The sequence below is a fragment of the Rhinoderma darwinii genome, chromosome 3 (genome assembly GCF_050947455.1).
Source record: "Rhinoderma darwinii isolate aRhiDar2 chromosome 3, aRhiDar2.hap1, whole genome shotgun sequence".
In the NCBI taxonomy this organism is placed as follows: Eukaryota; Metazoa; Chordata; class Amphibia; order Anura; family Rhinodermatidae; genus Rhinoderma; species Rhinoderma darwinii.
In genome coordinates this window covers 411,339,722-411,347,925 of record NC_134689.1, presented here as the reverse complement: position 1 = coordinate 411,347,925, position 8,204 = coordinate 411,339,722, and the positions used below count along the sequence as shown (strand labels likewise).

Here is an 8,204-nt window from a genome sequence, read left to right as displayed (position 1 = left end):
AGAATGCTTTTTGGAAATCAGGAATTTATTATATTGTGTAAACTATTAGTGTTCTTCCATATGATGTCTCTAATCACAAATAGATAAGTGTTTTGAGTGCTTGTAGAATATACAAAAGTTGTGTACAATGTCTCGTCAGGTTTAAAGGACTGGACTGTGTAATGCTGCAATGTTATATGACAAGAAATTGACATTCCTTTGCTCTTCCATCCTAAGTCTATCTGATTGTCAGCTCTTCAGGCTAATGTCCTCCTGTGCAGCTCATCTGTACCCCCTCTCCCCTCTCCCCTCTCCTCCTTCATCAGATCACCTTATGACATCATCTATGACATCAATTTTGGACTGTTAACTCTTTAGGTCCTAATTATGACTTTTTTTCATAAGACTTCCACATTCCACATCTCAAATATCCGTCAGATTCCAATCTCTTCAGACAATTTTATACCTGACGAATGTTAACTTTCAGAAGAAAACTTTCCAAATCCAAAACACACTAAAAATATTCTATATTGTGTGTAACTTCTCGGATAAGACTTCAGACCCACTTATGTAATTGTGGCACATGTGGGAAGTGCTGATGATAGGCACATTTGGGAGGTTGTGATGATAGGCACATGTGGGAAGTTTTGATGATAGGCACATGTGGGAAGTTGTGATGATAGGCACATGTGGGAAGTGCTGATGATAGGCACATGTGGGAAGTTGTGATGATTGATAGGCACATGTGGGAAGTGCTGATGATAGGCACATGTGGGAAGTGCTGATGATAGGCACATGTGGGAAGTGCTGATGATAGGCACATGTGGGAAGTGCTGATGATAGGCACATGTGGGAAGTGCTGATGATAGGCACATGTGGGAAGTGCTGATGATAGGCACATGTGGGAAGTGCTGATGATAGGCACATGTGGGAAGTGCTGATGATAGGCACATGTGGGAAGTGCTGATGATAGGCACATGTGGGAAGTGCTGATGATAGGCACATGTGGGAAGTTGTGATGATAGGCACATGTGGGAGGTGCTGATGATAGGCACATGTGGGAAGTTCTGATGATAGGCACATGTGGGAAGTTCTGATGATAGGCACATGTGGGAAGCGCTGATGATAGGCACATGTGGGAAGTGCTGAGGATAGGCACATGTGGGAAGTTGTTATGATAGGCACATGTGGGAAGTGCTGATGATAGGCACATGTCGGAAGTGCTGATGATAGGCACATGTGGGAAGTGCTGATGATAGGCACATGTGGGAAGTTGTGATGATAGGCACATGTGGGAAGTGCTGATGATAGGCACATGTGGGAAGTTCTGATGATAGGCACATGTGGGAAGTTGTGATGATAGGCACATGTGGGAAGTGCTGATGATAGGCTCATGTGGGAAATGCTGATGATAGGCACATGTGGGAAGTGCTGATGATAGGCACATGTGGGAAGTTGTGATGATAGGCACATGTGGGAGGTTCTGATGATAGGCACATGTGGGAAGTTGTGATGATAGGCACATGTGGGAAGTTGTGATGATAGGCACATGTGGGAAGTGCTGATGATAGGCACATGTGGGAAGTGATGATGATAGGCACATGTGGGAAGTTGTAATGATAGGCACATGTGGGAGGTGCTGATGATAGGCACATGTGGGAAGTTGTGATGATAGGCACATGTGGGAAGTTATGATGATAGGCACATGGGGGAAGTGCTGATGATAGGCACATGTGGGAAGTGCTGATGATAGGCACATGTGGGAAGTTCTGATGATAGGCACATGTGGGAAGTGCTGATGATAGGCACATGTGGGAAGTTCTGATGATAGGCACATGTGGGAAGTGCTGATGATAGGCACATGTGGGAAGTGCTGAGGATAGGCACATGTGGGAAGTTGTTATGATAGGCACATGTGGGAAGTGCTGATGATAGGCACATGTGGGAAGTTCTGATGATAGGCACATGTGGGAAGTTCTGATGATAGGCACATGTGGGAAGTGCTGATGATAGGCACATGTGGGAAGTGCTGAGGATAGGCACATGTGGGAAGTTGTTATGATAGGCACATGTGGGAAGTGCTGATGATAGGCACATGTCGGAAGTGCTGATGATAGGCACATGTGGGAAGTGCTGATGATAGGCACATGTGGGAAGTTGTGATGATAGGCACATGTGGGAAGTGCTGATGATAGGCACATGTGGGAAGTTCTGATGATAGGCACATGTGGGAAGTTGTGATGATAGGCACATGTGGGAAGTGCTGATGATAGGCTCATGTGGGAAATGCTGATGATAGGCACATGTGGGAAGTGCTGATGATAGGCACATGTGGGAAGTTGTGATGATAGGCACATGTGGGAGGTTCTGATGATAGGCACATGTGGGAAGTTGTGATGATAGGCACATGTGGGAAGTGCTGATGATAGGCACATGTGGGAAGTGATGATGATAGGCACATGTGGGAAGTTGTAATGATAGGCACATGTGGGAGGTGCTGATGATAGGCACATGTGGGAAGTTGTGATGATAGGCACATGTGGGAAGTTATGATGATAGGCACATGGGGGAAGTGCTGATGATAGGCACATGTGGGAAGTGCTGATGATAGGCACATGTAGGAAGTGCTGATGATAGGCACATGTGGGAAGTGCTGATGATAGGCACATGTGGGAAGTGCTGATGATAGGCACATGTGGGAAGTTGTGATGATAGGCACATGTGGGAAGTTGTGATGATAGGCACATGTGGAATGTTCTGATGATAGGCACATGTGGGAAGTTGTGATGATAGGCGCATGTGGGAAGTGCTGATGATAGGCACATGTGGGAAGTGCTGATGATAGGCACATGTGGGAGGTGCTGATGATAGGCACATGTGGGAAGTTGTGATGATAGCCAAACGTGAGAAGTTCTGATGATAGGCACACGTGGGGGGGTTGTGATGATAGGCACACATGGGAGGTTGTGATGATAGCCAAACGTGGGAAGTTCTGATGATAGGCACACGTGGGAGGTTGTGATGATAGGCACACGTGGGAAGTTGTGATGATAGGCACATGTGGGAAGTTCTATGTCCATGGATACAAGTTCAGGCTACAAGATAGATCAGGCTGCAAAAACAACTTGGGCCCAGTGTATGAATGTAAAGCTGATGTAAGACTAGGCTGCAAATACAACTGGGCCAAAAAAAATATATTAAATAAAATACACAAAAAAAGAAAAACCGTAAAATAATAAAATATAATTAAAAAATCTAACAAAACAGAAAAAAAAATGCAAAAATTTAAATCACGCTATAGAAATGGAAAAAAAAGTAAGACCCAGTGAAAGCATGCAACAAAGTAAACCCAGAAACAAAAACCATTTTGCATTGGCCAGGAATCGAACCCAGGCCTCCCACGTGGCAAGAATTCTACCACTGAACCACCAAAGCTTCCATAAAGCTGGACAGTGACTGATGCCCACATCTGTATGAGTAAGTAAGAAAAATAAAATAGTTTTTACCCATTTTAGTGCTTGTTTTTTTGTTCTTTTATTTATTTTTCCATTTTTTTATTTTATTTGTTTGTGTTTTTTTCTATTTCACAATTTTAATTATTTTTATTTTGTCGCTATCTATAAGAACTATTTCCTTTTAACTTTCACACAATATTTATTTATTTACAGTTAGGCTTTGTTCACATCTGAGTTGAAGGCTCCACTGCATATTCTGTCAGAAATAATAGCACTACATGCCATATTATTTTTTCCTTTTACAACAATGGACATCTCGGAGGAACCCAATGGACCCAACGGAATTAGATTGTCAACATATTCCACCACCATTACTATCTAATGTATATGGCCAACTTTGGACTTTATTGTCTCCTTTCCAGCTGTGTAGGGTCTCAATGTCCTTAACACACTATTCAGACTTTACACCCCTATATTTACACAATAAGACCCCCTCCATATACACAACACCCATGTATATGACTTACAACGTCCACACTTCATTACACACTCCTGGTCATTGTTGTGTATGAGGAGGACAATGCTGCACTGTGTATATAGTGACACAATATTGTGATGACTCCACAGACACCCCATACTCCAGATCTCCTCTTCTAACTGTTATGCAAATAAAGAAAATCATTGAGACAAAACCTTCATGGATAACAATAAGATGGTCGTAACTTGGTGGCATCTTCTGTGGGTGCTGTAATGTGGCCATATTTGCTGTTTTACCCAACTTCCCTGGATCACTCTAGAATTCATGTCTTGTGTTTCCCACCAACTGCCTCTTTGATGTCCACAGATCTCACGCACTTCTTCACCTCTCGTGTTTTGTGGTCACACTTTTTACAGATGAGTGATATAAAGATGGAAAAGTGACAAGAGAGTAATTCACAATGACCAGTAAGATCCTCCCCGACTCCTGTCTACACATGTCCAATGTCATAAAGGTTTCTATTTTCTGGGGTCCTCCTGTTCCCATGACAGTTTCTAAAGTTTGTCAATCGAGGTGGTTTTCTCCGGGGCCTCTGGAGGTCAGGTCATTTCTTATCTCATATACATATCTGTACTTTTCACAATATACACTATTTAAAGAGGCTCTGTCACCAGATTTTGCAACCCCTATCTGCTATTGCAGCAGATAGGCGCTGCAATGTAGATTACAGTAACGTTTTTATTTTAAAAAAACGAGTATTTTTGGCCAAGTTATGACCATTTTTGTAGTTATGCAAATGAGGCTTGCAAAAGTCCAAGTGGGTGTGTTTAAAAGTAAAAGTCCAAGTGGGCGTGTATTATGTGCGTACATCGGAGCGTTTTTACTACTTTCACTAGCTGGGCGCTCTGATGAGAAGTAACACCCTCTTCTCTTCAGAACGCCCAGCTTGTGACAGTGCAGATCTGTGACGTCACTCACAGGTCCTGCATCGTGACGGCCACATCGGCACCAGAGGCTACAGTTGATTCTGCAGCAGCATCAGCGTTTGCAGGTAAGTCGATCTTACCTGCAAACGCTGATGCTGCTGCAGAATCAACTGTAGCCTCTGCTGCCGATCTGGCCGTCACGATGCAGGACCTGTGAGTGACGTCACAGATCTGCACTGTCACAAGCTGGGCGTTCTGAAGAGAAGAGGATGTTACTTCTCTTCACAGCGCCCAGCTAGTAAAAGTATTAAAAACGCCCCGATGTACGCACCTAATACACGCCCACTTGGACTTTTACTTTTAAACACACCCAATTGGACTTTTGCAAGCCTCATTTGCATAATTACAAAAATGGTCATAACTTGGCCAAAAATGCTCGTTTTTTAAAAATAAAAACGTTACTGTAATCTACATTGCAGCGCCTATCTGCTGCAATAGCAGATAGGGGTTGCAAAATCTGGTGACAGAGCCTCTTTAACCTTAACATTAAACATACTGACACGGGAGGGGAATAACATTGATTATTTGATGATTGACAAGAGGGGGGGGGGTTATTAGCATAAGGATCTGAGCATCTTTGTCAAATGCCCAAAACTGCTCGACCACTGGATCAGAGTATCTTCAAAATGGTAGGGTCTATGCCATGGTTATTACTGACAAGGAAGGTCAACCAGAGAACCGGAGGCCAAGGCTCAGTGATGCGTGTGGAGAGGCGAAGGCTAGCTCGTCTGGTCCAATCCCACAAATTGCTGAAAAAGCTCCTGTTGGCTGTTATGGAAAGATGTTAACATACAGAGCATTGCAGCTTGTTGTATATGAAGCTCCATAGAATGGTCAGAGTGCCCATGGCGACTCTGTCCACCATCAAAAATACCTGCAATGGGCACATGAGCATCAGAACCGGACCTGATGAATCACATTTTCTTTTAAATTATGTGGACGGACGGGTGTGTTTGCATTGCTTACCTGGGGAATAGATGGCACCAGGCTGCACTATGGGAAGTAGACAAGTCGGCAGAGGCAGTGTGATGCTCCTGGCAATGTTCTGCTGGGAAACCTTGGGTCCCAACATTCATGTGGATGTGAAACGCACCAACTACCTAAACAACTACCTAAACATTGCTGCAGACAAGTAACCCTCTTCATGGTAGTGGCATTCCCTAATGGCAGTGCCCTCTTTTAACAGGATAACGCCCCGACTATACTGCAAAAATTGTTCACTGATGGTTTGAGGAACACAAAAAAAAGTTCAAGATGTTGACTTGGCCTCCAAATTCCACAGATCTTAATCCAATCATGCATGGGTGGGTTTGTTCTGGAAAAGCAAGTCATGCCTGTGTAAACAACGAAGGGGACACTTCTATATGCTGACTGGTGAGAGGGTCCCGGAGGATGGGCCCCCATGATAAAACATTAATGGCCTATCGAAAGGATAGTCCATTAATGTTTACCTCCTGGAAACTCCCTATAAGTCACTGTTCACATTACCGTTTTTCGCTTTCTATGGTTGTGTTCAGATAGCACCGGTATCTCTGGGTGCTCGAGATAGAGTCCCAACCCGGATGTAGGTTAAGAATTTGTAGTCTGCACACCTTGATTGTGTTCAAAATTATATTTATTGTGTTTCTCAGGATAAATACCAGAGGCTATATGTGCAACGTCAACATTTCGGTCGTGAGACCTTCGTCGGGCACTGAGCCGTACTGGGGACTTGGTCGATCTGAGTGTACGATGCGTAATAGCGCTGCTATAAATTGTATCCGGCGACTTACCGCTCCTTACCGCCCATAAAGAGCGGTAAGCCGCCGGATACAATTTATAGCAGCGCTATTACGCATCGTACACTCAGATCGACCAAGTCCCCAGTACGGCTCAGTGCCCGTCGAAGGTCTCACGACCGAAACGTTGACGTTGCACATATAGCCTCTGGTATTTATCCTGAGAAACACAATAAATATAATTTTGAACACAATCAAGGTGTGCAGACTACAAATTCTTAACGTTTTTCGCTTTCTGTCATGGATTCTAGACTACCTCGCGGGATGCCTGGGTTTGGTTCCCGCCCAATTCAGTCAAAGTTTTTTTCATTTTCCTATTTTTTTTTTATCAGGAATTTATTATAATGTGCAAAGTATTAATATCCTTCCATAGGCCGTGTCTAATAAAAAAAAAAGTGTGTGAGTAGACTATGCACAAGTTGTGTTGTGTATAAAGTATGGTCAGGTGTAAAGGACTGGATGGTGGTTACGGTGATATCACATGAAATTGACATTCCTTTGCTCTTCTCTACCAGGTCTGATTGTCAGCTCTTCAGGCTAATGTCCTCCTGTGCAGTTCATCTGTACCCCCTCTCCTCTTTCATTATATCATTTCTGTTACTTCATCAGATCACCTTATGACATCATCTCTGATATCAATTTTGGACTATTAACTGTTTAGGTCATAATTATGACTTTTGTATAAGACTTCCACATTCCACTTCTCAATTTTCAATCAGATTCCAATCTCTTCAGATAATTTTATACCTGATGAATTTTCAATTGCAGAAGTAAACTATCCAGAACAAAAACACACTAATAATATTCTGTATTGTGTGTAACACTTTAGACCCCCTTATGCAATGGTGGCACACATAGGAAGTTCCGAGATTTCTTATGGACAAAAGTCCAGAATACAAGATAGATCAGTTAATAAAATAAGTAACATTTTAAAAATGATGAAAACCAACTATTAAAATGGAAAAAAATAATCTCAAAATGATTTGTTGCATTGGCCGGGAATCGAACCCGGGCCTCCCGCGTGGCAGGCGAGAATTCTACCACTGAACCACCAATGCTTCCACTGCTCTTGATTGTGATCTTTATCTACTAGTAGAAAAAGTGACACCTGATATATATTTTTTATATATTTCAAATTAATTGATTTGATTTGATTTGATGTTTTTTTTACTATTTTTATTTCATTCATTTTTTTATTTGTTTGTTTTTGTTATTTATATCTATTTTATTTGTTTCCATTTTTATTTTTAAATATAAGAGCATTTTTCTTTCACAATTAACATACACAGATGTTATTATTAATATATTTACAGTGATGCTCAGTTCCCATCAGCATCCTGGTTTCCATTCATTTACAGTTAGGCTCTGTTCACATCTGTGTTGGTGTCTCCATTGCATTTTTTTGACTAATTGGACAGGAGAAATGCAACCTCCAACACTATTTTTTCATCACAACAATGGACAACTCGCCTAAACCTCATGGTCCCAGATGCAAGTCAATGGGGTCCCTCAGGCACCAGTCATATCC

The 8,204-nt window shown here is 42.4% G+C and overlaps 1 non-coding gene across 1 annotated transcript; it reads right to left on the bottom strand.

Annotated features, from left to right (window-relative positions):
• Positions 1-7,663: 7,663 nt before the first annotated feature.
• On the bottom strand, positions 7,664-7,734 carry TRNAG-GCC (transfer RNA glycine (anticodon GCC)). The gene has a single exon. It is a non-coding gene; the product is annotated as a tRNA-Gly (tRNA).
• Between the last annotated feature and the right edge of the window lie 470 nt (positions 7,735-8,204).